Genomic DNA, 15,009 nt, shown 5'->3' with positions numbered 1-15,009 from the left:
GCGACGGGGACACGGCGACAGCAATGGAGCGACATCCAGGGCAGCGGTGACGGGTCCGGAGCGGCGGGGACACGTGAGTATTACCTCCTATGCAGTGGTCTTCAATCTGTGGACCTCCAGATGTTGCAAAACTACAACTCCCAGCATGCCCGGACAGCCAACGGCTGTCCGGGCATGCTGGGAGTTGTAGTTTTGCAACATCTGGAGGTCCGCAGGTTGAAGACCACTATTGGGTTCAAAATCTTTATTTTTTTAGATTTTGCACCTATAAATTGGGTGCGTCTTATACGCCGCTGCGTCCTATAGGGCGAAAAATACGGTAATCTGTTCTATCCTTGGCAGATTCTTGTACCAGGAGATCAGAGGAGAATCTTATATCTTCAGATTATAAAGCAGATGATGATATCACACAAGATACATATGAAGAACATTCCATTATCCCAGATACACCCTCAGCCCTTCACAGCCAAGATCTGTCATCTGGTCCATTAAAAACAGTCCTATCCTCTGATTTATCACAGAAAAATATGAGGAAGCCATTTTCATGCGCTGAATGTGGGAAATGTTTTACTCAGAAATCAGATCTTGTTAAACATGAAATAATTCACTCAGGAGAGAAGCCATTTTCATGTTCAGAATGTGGAAAATGTTTTACTCAGAAATCATCTCTTGTTAATCATCGAAAAACTAACACAGGGGAGAAGCCATTTTCATGTTCAGAATGTGGAAAATGTTGTAATCAGAAATCAGATCTTGTCAAACATCAAAAAATGTGTTTAGTCTTCAAGCGAAAAGTTTTTATTTTTGTCCTATGTCACTACCTAATGATTTCCAGTATGATAGTATGATAGTATGATTTCCATACACTATAAAACTATAATACATGTATATACTATAATACTATAATACATGCATATACTATAATGCTATAATACATGTATATACTATAATACGTGTATATACTATAATACTATAATACATGTATATACTATAATACTATAATACATGTATATACTATAATACTATAATACATGTATATACTATAATACTATAATACATGCATATACTATAATACTATAATACATGTATATACTATAATACATGTATATACTATAATACTATAAGACATGTATATACTATAATACTATAAGACATGTATATACTATAATACTATAATACATGTAAATACTATAATACTATAATACATGTATATACTATACTATAATACATGTAAATACTATAATACTATAATACATGTATATACTATAATACTATAATACATGTATATACTATAATACATGTATATACTATAATACTATAATACATGTATATACTATAATACTATAATACATGTATATACTATAATACAATAATACATGTATATACTATAGTACTATAATACATGTATATACTATAATACTATAATACATGTATATACTATAATACTATAATACATGTATATACTATAATACTATAATACATGTATATACTATAATACTATAATACATGTATATACTATAATACTATAATACATGTATATGCTATAATACTATAATACATGTATATACTATAATACAATAATACATGTATATACTATAATACAATAATACATGTAAATACTATAATACTATAATACATGTAAATACTATAATACTATAATACATGTATATACTATAATACTATAATACATGTATATACTATAATACTATAATACATGTATATACTATAATACTATAATACATGTATATACTATAATACTATAATACATGTATATGCTATAATACTATAATACATGTATATACTATAATACTATAATACATGTATATACTATAATACTATAATACATGTATATGCTATAATACTATAATACATGTATATACTATAATACATGTATATACTATAATACATGTATATACTATAATACAGACATTTAGTGTATTTTGTCCTGTTATTGTCGGTGTCCATACATCTTCTTATCCACATAGACACCTACAGTCCCCGTCCTCTGACATATACACTATAATACATGTATATACTATAATACTATAATACATGTATATACTATAATACTATAATACATGTATATACTATAATACATGTATATACTATAATACTATAATACATGTATATACTATAATACATGTATATCCTATAATACTATAATACATGTATATCCTATAATACTATAATACATGTATATGCTATAATACTATAATACATGTATATACTATAATACTATAATACATGTATATACTATAATACTATAATACATGTATATACTATAATACTATAATACATGTATATACTATAATACAGACATTTAGTGTATTTTGTCCTGTTATTGTCGGTGTCCATACATCTTCTTATCCACATAGACACCTACAGTCACCGTCCTCTGACATATACACTATAATACATGTATATACTATAATACTATAATACATGTATATACTATAATACTATAATACATGTATATCCTATAATACTATAATACATGTATATCCTATAATACTATAATACATGTATATACTATAATACTATAATACATGTATATACTATAATACTATAATACATGTATATACTATAATACATGTATATCCTATAATACTATAATACATGTATATACTATAATACTATAATACATGTATATACTATAATACTATAATACATGTATATACTATAATACATGTATATACTATAATACTATAATACATGTATATACTATAATACTATAATACATGTATATGCTATAATACTATAATACATGTATATACTATAATACTATAATACATGTATATGCTATAATACTATAATACATGTATATACTATAATACTATAATACATGTATATACTATAATACTATAATACTTGTATATACTATAATACTATAATACATGTATATACTATAATACTTGTATATACTATAATACTATAATACATGTATATACTATAATACATGTATACACTATAATACTATAATACATGTATATACTATAATACTATAATACAGGTATATACTATAATACTATAATACATGTATATACTATAATACTATAATACATGTGTCACGCCGAGCGCTCCGGGTCCCCGCTCCTCCCCGGAGCGCTCGCTACACTCTCGCTCCCGCAGCGCCCCGGTCAGATCCACTGACCGGGTGCGCTGCGATACCGCCTCCAGCCGGGATGCGATTCGCGATGCGGGTGGCGCCCGCTCGCGATGCGCACCCCGGCTCCCGTACCTGACTCGCTCTCCGTCGGTCCTGTCCCGGCGCGCGCGGCCCCACTCCCTAGGGCGCGCGCGCGCCGGGTCTCTGCGATTTAAAGGGCCACTGCGCCGCTGATTGGCGCAGTGGTTCTAATCAGTGTGTTCACCTGTGCACTCCCTATGTATACCTCACTTCCCCTGCACTCCCTCGCCGGATCTTGTTGCCATTGTGCCAGTGAAAGCGTTCCCTTGTGTGTTCCTAGCCTGTGTTCCAGACCTCCTGCCGTTGCCCCTGACTACGATCCTTGCTGCCTGCCCCGACCTTCTGCTACGTCCGACCTTGCTTCTGTCTACTCCCTTGTACCGCGCCTATCTTCAGCAGTCAGAGAGGTTGAGCCGTTGCTAGTGGATACGACCTGGTCACTACCGCCGCAGCAAGACCATCCCGCTTTGCGGCGGGCTCTGGTGAATACCAGTAGCAGCTTAGAACCGGTCCACTAGCACGGTCCACGCCAATCCCTCTCTGGCACAGAGGATCCACCTCCTGCCAGCCGGCATCGTGACAGTAGATCCGGCCATGGATCCCGCTGAAGTTCCTCTGCCAGTTGTCGCCGACCTCACCACGGTGGTCGCCCAGCAGTCACAACAGATAGCGCAACAAGGCCACCAGCTGTCTCAACTGACCGTGATGCTACAGCAGCTACTACCACAGCTTCAACAATCATCTCCTCCGCCAGCTCCTGCACCTCCTCCGCAGCGAGTGGCCGCCTCAGGCCTACGACTATCCTTGCCGGATAAATTTGATGGGGACTCTAAGTTTTGCCGTGGCTTTCTTTCACAATGTTCCCTGCACTTGGAGATGATGTCGGACCAGTTTCCTACTGAAAGGTCTAAGGTGGCTTTCGTAGTCAGCCTTCTGTCTGGAAAAGCTCTGTCATGGGCCACACCGCTCTGGGACCACAATGACCCCGTCACTGCCTCTGTACACTCCTTCTTCTCGGAAATTCGAAGTGTCTTTGAGGAACCTGCCCGAGCCTCTTCTGCTGAGACTGCCCTGCTGAACCTGGTCCAGGGTAATTCTTCTGTTGGCGAGTACGCCGTGCAATTCCGTACTCTTGCTTCAGAACTTTCCTGGAATAATGAGGCCCTCTGCGCGACCTTTAAAAAAGGCCTATCCAGCAACATTAAAGATGTTCTGGCCGCACGAGAAATTCCTGCTAACCTACATGAACTCATTCATCTAGCCACTCGCATTGACATGCGTTTTTCCGAAAGGCGTCAGGAGCTCCGCCAGGATATGGACTTTGTTCGCACGAGGCGTTTTTTCTCCCCGGCCCCTCTCTCCTCTGGTCCTCTGCAATCCGTTCCTGTGCCTCCCGCCGTGGAGGCTATGCAAGTTGACCGGTCTCGCCTGACACCTCAAGAGAGGACACGACGCCGCATGGAGAATCTCTGCCTGTACTGTGCCGGTACCGAACACTTCCTGAAGGATTGTCCTATCCGTCCTCCCCGCCTGGAAAGACGTACGCTGACTCCGCACAAAGGTGAAACAGTCCTTGATGTCAACTCTGCTTCTCCACGTCTTACTGTGCCTGTGCGGATATCTGCCTCTACCTTCTTCTTCTCCACTAAGGCCTTCTTGGACTCCGGATCTGCAGGAAACTTTATTTTGGCCTCTCTCATCAACAGGTTCAACATCCCAGTGACCAGTCTCGCCAGACCTCTCTACATCAATTGCGTTAACAATGAAAGATTGGACTGTGCCGTGCGTTACCGCACGGAACCCCTCCTAATGTGCATCGGACCTCACCACGAAAAAATTGAGTTTTTGGTCCTCTCCAATTGCACTTCCGAAATTCTCCTTGGACTACCCTGGCTTCAACACCATTCCCCAACCCTGGATTGGTCCACAGGGGAGATCAAGAGTTGGGGTCCCTCTTGTTTCAAGGACTGCCTTAAACCGGTTACCAGTACTCCTTGCCGTGACCCTGTGGTTCCCCCTGTAACCGGTCTCCCTAAGGCCTATATGGACTTTGCGGATGTTTTTTGCAAAAAACAAGCTGAGACTCTACCTCCTCACAGGCCTTATGACTGTCCTATTGACCTCCTCCCGGGCACTACTCCACCCCGGGGCAGAATTTATCCTCTCTCTGCCCCAGAGACTCTTGCTATGTCTGAGTACATCCAGGAAAATTTAAAAAAGGGCTTTATCGGCAAATCCTCCTCTCCTGCCGGAGCCGGATTTTTCTTTGTGTCCAAAAAAGATGGCTCCCTACGTCCTTGCATTGACTACCGCGGTCTTAATAAAATCACGGTAAAGAACCGCTACCCTCTACCTCTCATCTCTGAACTCTTTGATCGCCTCCAAGGTGCCCACATCTTTACCAAACTGGACTTAAGAGGTGCTTATAATCTCATCCGCATCAGAGAGGGGGATGAATGGAAAACGGCATTTAACACTAGAGATGGACACTTTGAGTATCTGGTCATGCCCTTTGGCCTGTGCAACGCCCCTGCCGTCTTCCAAGACTTTGTTAATGAAATTTTTCGTGATCTCTTATATTCCTGTGTTGTTGTGTATCTGGACGATATCCTGATTTTTTCTGCCAACCTAGAAGAACACCGCCAGCATGTCCGCATGGTTCTTCAGAGACTTCGTGACAATCAACTTTATGCCAAAATGGAGAAATGTCTGTTTGAATGTCAATCTCTTCCTTTCCTAGGATACTTGGTCTCTGGCCAGGGACTACAAATGGATCCAGACAAACTCTCTGCCGTCTTAGATTGGCCACGCCCCTCCGGACTCCGTGCTATCCAACGTTTTTTGGGGTTCGCCAATTATTACAGACAATTTATTCCACATTTTTCCACCATTGTGGCTCCTATCGTGGCTTTAACCAAAAAGAATGCCAATCCTAAGTCATGGCCTCCTCAAGCGGAAGACGCCTTTAAACAGCTCAAGTCTGCCTTTTCTTCAGCTCCCGTGCTCTCCAGACCTGACCCATCTAAACCCTTCCTATTGGAGGTTGATGCCTCCTCAGTAGGAGCTGGAGCGGTCCTTCTACAAAAAAATTCTTCCGGGCATGCTGTTACTTGTGGTTTTTTTTCTAGGACCTTCTCTCCGGCGGAGAGGAACTACTCCATCGGGGATCGAGAGCTACTAGCCATTAAATTAGCACTTGAGGAATGGAGGCATCTGCTGGAGGGATCAAGATTTCCAGTTATTATTTACACCGATCACAAGAACCTCTCCTATCTCCAGTCTGCCCAACGGCTGAATCCTCGCCAGGCCAGGTGGTCTCTGTTCTTTGCCCGATTTAATTTTGAAATTCACTTTCGGCCTGCCGATAAGAACATTAGGGCCGATGCTCTCTCTCGTTCCTCGGATGCCTCGGAAGTAGAGCTCTCTCCGCAACACATCATTCCTCCTGACTGCCTGATCTCCACTTCTCCAGCCTCCATCAGGCAAACTCCTCCAGGGAAGACCTTCATCTCTCCACGCCAACGCCTCGGAATCCTCAAATGGGGTCACTCCTCCCATCTCGCAGGTCATGCGGGCATCAAGAAATCCGTGCAACTCATCTCTCGTTTCTATTGGTGGCCGACTCTGGAGACGGATGTTGTGGATTTTGTGCGAGCCTGCACTGTCTGTGCCCGGGATAAGACTCCCCGCCAGAAGCCCGCTGGTCTTCTTCATCCTCTGCCTGTTCCCGAACAGCCTTGGTCTCTGATTGGTATGGACTTTATTACAGACTTACCCTCATCCCGTGGCAACACTGTTGTTTGGGTGGTCGTTGATCGATTCTCCAAGATGGCACATTTCATCCCTCTTCCTGGTCTTCCTTCTGCGCCTCAGTTGGCAAAACAATTTTTTGTACACATTTTTCGTCTTCACGGGTTGCCCACGCAGATCGTCTCGGATAGAGGCGTCCAATTCGTGTCTAAATTCTGGAGGGCTCTCTGTAAACAACTCAAGATTAAATTAAACTTTTCTTCTGCTTATCATCCTCAATCCAATGGGCAAGTAGAAAGAATTAACCAGGTCCTGGGTGATTATTTACGGCATTTTGTTTCCTCCCGCCAGGATGACTGGGCAGATCTTCTACCATGGGCCGAATTCTCGTATAACTTCAGAGTTTCTGAATCTTCTTCCAAATCCCCATTTTTCGTGGTGTACGGCCGTCACCCTCTTCCCCCCCTCCCTACTCCCTTGCCCTCTGGTGTACCCGCTGTGGATGAAATAACTCGTGATCTTTCCACCATATGGAAAGAGACCCAAAATTCTCTCTTACAGGCTTCATCACGCATGAAGAAGTTTGCTGATAAGAAAAGAAGAGCTCCCCCCATTTTTTCTCCCGGAGACAAGGTATGGCTCTCCGCTAAATATGTCCGCTTCCGTGTTCCCAGCTACAAATTGGGACCACGCTATCTTGGTCCTTTCAAAATTTTGTGCCAGATTAATCCTGTCTCTTATAAACTTCTTCTCCCTCCTTCTCTTTGTATTCCTAATGCCTTTCACGTTTCTCTTCTTAAACCACTCATCATCAACCGTTTCTCTCCTAAACTTATCTCTCCCACTCCTGTCTCCGGTTCTTCAGACATCTTTCCTGTAAAGGAGATACTGGCCTCCAAAAAGGTCAGAGGAAAAACCTTCTTTTTGGTTGACTGGGAGGGCTGTGGTCCTGAAGAGAGATCCTGGGAACCTGAGGACAATATCCTAGATAAAAATCTGGTCCTCAGGTTCTCAGGCTCCAAGAAGAGGGGGAGACCCAAGGGGGGGGGTACTGTTACGCCAAGCGCTCCGGGTCCCCGCTCCTCCCCGGAGCGCTCGCTACACTCTCGCTCCCGCAGCGCCCCGGTCAGATCCACTGACCGGGTGCGCTGCGATACCGCCTCCAGCCGGGATGCGATTCGCGATGCGGGTGGCGCCCGCTCGCGATGCGCACCCCGGCTCCCGTACCTGACTCGCTCTCCGTCGGTCCTGTCCCGGCGCGCGCGGCCCCGCTCCCTAGGGCGCGCGCGCGCCGGGTCTCTGCGATTTAAAGGGCCACTGCGCCGCTGATTGGCGCAGTGGTTCTAATCAGTGTGTTCACCTGTGCACTCCCTATGTATACCTCACTTCCCCTGCACTCCCTCGCCGGATCTTGTTGCCATTGTGCCAGTGAAAGCGTTCCCTTGTGTGTTCCTAGCCTGTGTTCCAGACCTCCTGCCGTTGCCCCTGACTACGATCCTTGCTGCCTGCCCCGACCTTCTGCTACGTCCGACCTTGCTTCTGTCTACTCCCTTGTACCGCGCCTATCTTCAGCAGTCAGAGAGGTTGAGCCGTTGCTAGTGGATACGACCTGGTCACTACCGCCGCAGCAAGACCATCCCGCTTTGCGGCGGGCTCTGGTGAATACCAGTAGTGACTTAGAACCGGTCCACTAGCACGGTCCACGCCAATCCCTCTCTGGCACAGAGGATCCACCTCCTGCCAGCCGGCATCGTGACAACATGTATATACTATAATACTATAATACATGTATATACTATAATACTATAATACATGTATATACTATAATACATGTATATACTATAATACTATAATACAGGTATATACTATAATACTATAATACATGTATATACTATAATACATGTATATACTATAATACTATAATACATGTATATGCTATAATACTATAATACATGTATATACTATAATAGTATAATACATGTATATACTATAATACTATAATACATGTATACACTATAATACATGTATATACTATAATACTATAATACATGTATATACTATAATACTATAATACATGTATATACTATAATACATGTATATACTATAATACTATTATACATGTATATGCTATAATACTATAATACATGTATATACTATAATACTATAATACATGTATATTCTATAATACTATAATACATGTATATACTATAATACTATAATACATGTATATACTATAATACTATAATACATGTATATACTATAATACTTTAATAAATGTATATACTATAATACTATAATACCTGTATATACTATAATACTATAATACATGTATATACTATAATACAGACATTTAGTGTATTTTGTCCTGTTATTGTCGGTGTCCATACATCTTCTTATCCACATAGACACCTACAGTCACCGTCATCTGACATATACACTATAATACATGTATATACTATAATACTATAATACATGTATATACTATAATACATGTATATACTATAATACTATAATACATGTATATACGATAATACTATAATACTATAATACATGTATATGCTATAATACTATAATACATGTATATACTATAATACTATAATACATGTATATACTATAATACTATAATACATGTATATACTATAATACTATAATACATGTATATACTATAATACAGACATTTAGTGTATTTTGTCCTGTTATTGTCGGTGTCCATACATCTTCTTATCCACATAGACACCTACAGTCACCGTCCTCTGACATATACACTATAATACATGTATATACTATAATACTATAATACATGTATATACTATAATACTATAATACATGTATATACTATAATACTATAATACATGTATATACTATAATACTATAATACATGTATATACTATAATACTATAATACATGTATATACTATAATACTATAATACATGTATATACTATAATACATGTATATACTATAATACATGTATATACTATAATACTATAATACATGTATATACTATAATACATGTATATACTATAATACTATAATACATGTATATACTATAATACTATAATACATGTATATACTATAATACTATAATACATGTATATACTATAATACTATAATACATGTATATACTATAATACTATAACACATGTATATGCTATAACACTATAATACATGTATATACTATAATACTATAATACATGTATATACTATAATACTATAATACATGTATATACTATAATACTATAATACATGTATATACTATAATACAGACATTTAGAGTATTTTGTCCTGTTATTGTCGGTGTCCATACATCTTCTTATCCACATAGACACCTACAGTCACCGTCCTCTGACATATACACTATAATACATGTATATACTATAATACTATAATACATGTATATACTATAATACTATAATACATGTATATACTATAATACTATAATACATGTATATACTATAATACTATAATACATGTATATACTATAATACTATAATACATGTATATACTATAATACTATAATACATGTATATACTATAATACATGTATATACTATAATACATGTATATACTATAATACTATAATACATGTATATACTATAATACATGTATATACTATAATACTATAATACATGTATATACTATAATACTATAATACATGTATATACTATAATACTATAATACATGTATATACTATAATACTATAATACATGTATATACTATAATACTATAACACATGTATATGCTATAACACTATAATACATGTATATACTATAATACTATAATACATGTATATACTATAATACTATAATACATGTATATACTATAATACTATAATACATGTATATACTATAATACAGACATTTAGAGTATTTTGTCCTGTTATTGTCGGTGTCCATACATCTTCTTATCCACATAGACACCTACAGTCACCGTCCTCTGACATATACACTATAATACATGTATATACTATAATACTATAATACATGTATATACTATAATACTATAATACATGTATATACTATAATACTATAATACATGTACCGGTATATACTATAATACATGTATATACTATAATACTATAATACATGTATATACTATAATACTATAATACATGTATATACTATAATACATGTATATACTATAATACTATAATACATGTATATACTATAATACTATACTACATGTATATGCTATAATACTATAATACATGTATATGCTATAACACTATAATACATGTATATACTATAATACAGACATTTAGTGTATTTTGTCCTGTTATTGTCGGTGTCCATACATCTTCTTATCCACATAGACACCTACAGTCACCGTCCTCTGATATATATACTATAATACATGTATATACTATAATACATGTATATACTATAATACTATAATACATGTATATACTATAATACCTGTATATACTATAATACTATAATACATTTATATACTATAATACTATAATACATGTATATACTATAATACTATACTACATGTATATGCTATAATACTATAATACATGTATATGCTATAATACTATAATACATGTATATACTATAATACTATAATACATGTATATACTATAATACTATAATACATGTATATACTATAATACTATAATACATGTATATACTATAATACATGTATATACTATAATACTATAATACATGTATATACTATAATACTATAATACATGTATATACTATAATACATGTATATACTATAATACTATAATACATGTATATACTATAATACTATAATACATGTATATACTATAATACAGACATTTAGTGTATTTTGTCCTGTTATTGTCGGTGTCCATACATCTTCTTATCCACATAGACACCTACAGTCACCGTCCTCTGACATATACACTATAATACATGTATATACTATAATACTATAATACATGTATATACTGTAATACTATAATACATGTATATACTATAACACTATAATACATGTATATGCTATAATACTATAATACATGTATATACTATAATACTATAATACATGTATATACTATAATACTATAATACATGTATATACTATAATACTATAATACATGTATATACTATAACACTATAATACATGTATATACTATAATACTATAATACACGTATATACTATAATACTATAATACATGTATATACTATAATACTATAATACATGTATATACTATAATACTATAATACATGTATATGCTATAATACTATAATACATGTATATACTATAATACACGTATATACTATAATACTATAATACATGTATATACTATAATACTATAATACATGTATATACTATAATACTATAATACATGTATATACTATAATACTATAATACATGTATATACTATAATACATGTATATACTATAACACTATAATACATGTATATACTATAATACTATAATACACGTATATACTATAATACTATAATACATGTATATACTATAATACTATAATACATGTATATACTATAATACTATAATACATGTATATACTATAATACATGTATATACTATAATACTATAATACATGTATATACTATAATACTATAATACATGTATACACTATAATACTATAATACATGTATATACTATAATACAGACATTTAGTGTATTTTGTCCTGTTATTGTCGGTGTCCATACATCTTCTTATCCACATAGACACCTACAGTCACCGTCCTCTGACATATACACTATAATACATGTATATACTATAATACTATAATACATGTATATACTATAATACTATAATACATGTATATACTATAATACTATAATACATGTATATACTATAATACATGTATATACTATAATACATGTATACACTATAATACTATAATACATGTATATACTATAATACTATAATACATGTATATACTATAATACTATAATACATGTATATACTATAATACTATAATACATGTATATACTATAATACTATAATACATGTATATACTATAATACTATAATACATGTATATACTATAATACTATAATACATGTATATACTATAATGCTATAATACATGTATATACTATAATACATGTATATACTATAATACATGTATACACTATAATACTATAATACATGTATATACTATAATACTATAATACATGTATATGCTATAATACTATAATACATGTATATACTATAATACTATAATACATGTATATACTATAATACTATAATACATGTATATACTATAATACATGTATATACTATAATACTATAATACATGTATATACTATAATACTATAATACATGTATATACTATAATACTATAATACATGTATATACTATAATACATGTATATACTATAATACTATAATACATGTATATACTATAATACTATAATACATGTATATACTATAATACTATAATACATGTATATACTATAATACTATAATACATGTATATACTATAATACATGTATATACTATAATACTATAATACATGTATATACTATAATACTATAATACATGTATATACTATAATACTATAATACATGTATATACTATAATACTATAATACATGTATATACTATAATACTATAATACATGTATATACTATAATACTATAATACATGTATATACTATAATACAGACATTTAGTGTATTTTGTCCTGTTATTGTCGGTGTCCATACATCTTCTTATCCACATAGACACCTACAGTCACCGTCCTCTGACATATACACTATAATACATGTATATACTATAATACTATAATACATGTATATACTATAATACTATAATACATGTATATACTATAATACTATAATACATGTATATACTATAATACTATAATACATGTATATACTATAATACATGTATATGCTATAATACTATAATACATGTATACACTATAATACTATAATACATGTATATACTATAATACTATAATACATGTATACACTATAATACTATAATACATGTATATACTATAATACTATAATACATGTATATACTATAATACTATAATACATGTATACACTATAATACTATAATACATGTATATACTATAATACAGACATTTAGTGTATTTTGTCCTGTTATTGTCGGTGTCCATACATCTTCTTATCCACATAGACACCTACAGTCACCGTCCTCTGATATATACACTATAATACATGTATATACTATAATACTATAATACACGTATATGCTATAATACTATAATACATGTATATACTATAATACTATAATACATGTATATACTATAATACTATAATACATAATACATGTATATACTATAATACTATAATACATGTATATACTATAATACTATAATACATGTATATACTATAATACTATAATACATGTATACACTATAATACTATAATACATGTATATGCTATAATACTATAATACATGTATATACTATAATACTATAATACATGTATATACTATAATACTATAATACATGTATACACTATAATACTATAATACATGTATATACTATAATACTATAATACATGTATATACTATAATACAGACATTTAGTGTATTTTGTCCTGTTATTGTCGGTGTCCATACATCTTCTTATCCACATAGACACCTACAGTCACCGTCCTCTGATATATACACTATAATACATGTATATACTATAATACTATAATACATGTATATACTATAATACATGTATATACTATAATACTATAATACATGTATATACTATAATACTATAATACTTGTATATATACTATAATACTATAATACATGTATATACTATAATACTATAATACATGTATATACTATAATACTATAATACATGTATATACTATAATACTATAATACATGTATATACTATAATACTATAATACATGTATATACTATAATGCTATAATACATGTATATACTATAATACTATAATACATGTATATACTATAATCCTATAATACATGTATATACTATAATACATGTATATACTATAATCCTATAATACATGTATATACTATAATCCTATAATACATGTATATACTATAATACTATAATACATGTATATACTATAATACTATAATACATGTATATACTATAATACTATAATACATGTATATACTATAATACATGTATA

The 15,009-nt window shown here is 33.5% G+C and overlaps 1 protein-coding gene across 1 annotated transcript in view; it reads left to right on the top strand.

Annotated features, from left to right (window-relative positions):
* Positions 1 to 15,009, top strand: part of LOC130296968 (zinc finger protein OZF-like) — a 71,703-nt gene that overhangs the window by 539 nt on the left and 56,155 nt on the right. The gene's annotated exons all lie outside the window — the stretch shown is intronic.

The sequence above is a fragment of the Hyla sarda genome, chromosome 1, assembly GCF_029499605.1.
Source record: "Hyla sarda isolate aHylSar1 chromosome 1, aHylSar1.hap1, whole genome shotgun sequence".
Taxonomy (NCBI): Eukaryota; Metazoa; Chordata; class Amphibia; order Anura; family Hylidae; genus Hyla; species Hyla sarda.
The sequence above is the reverse complement of the archived record's forward strand: the minus strand, read 5'-3'. Positions and strand labels throughout refer to the sequence as shown.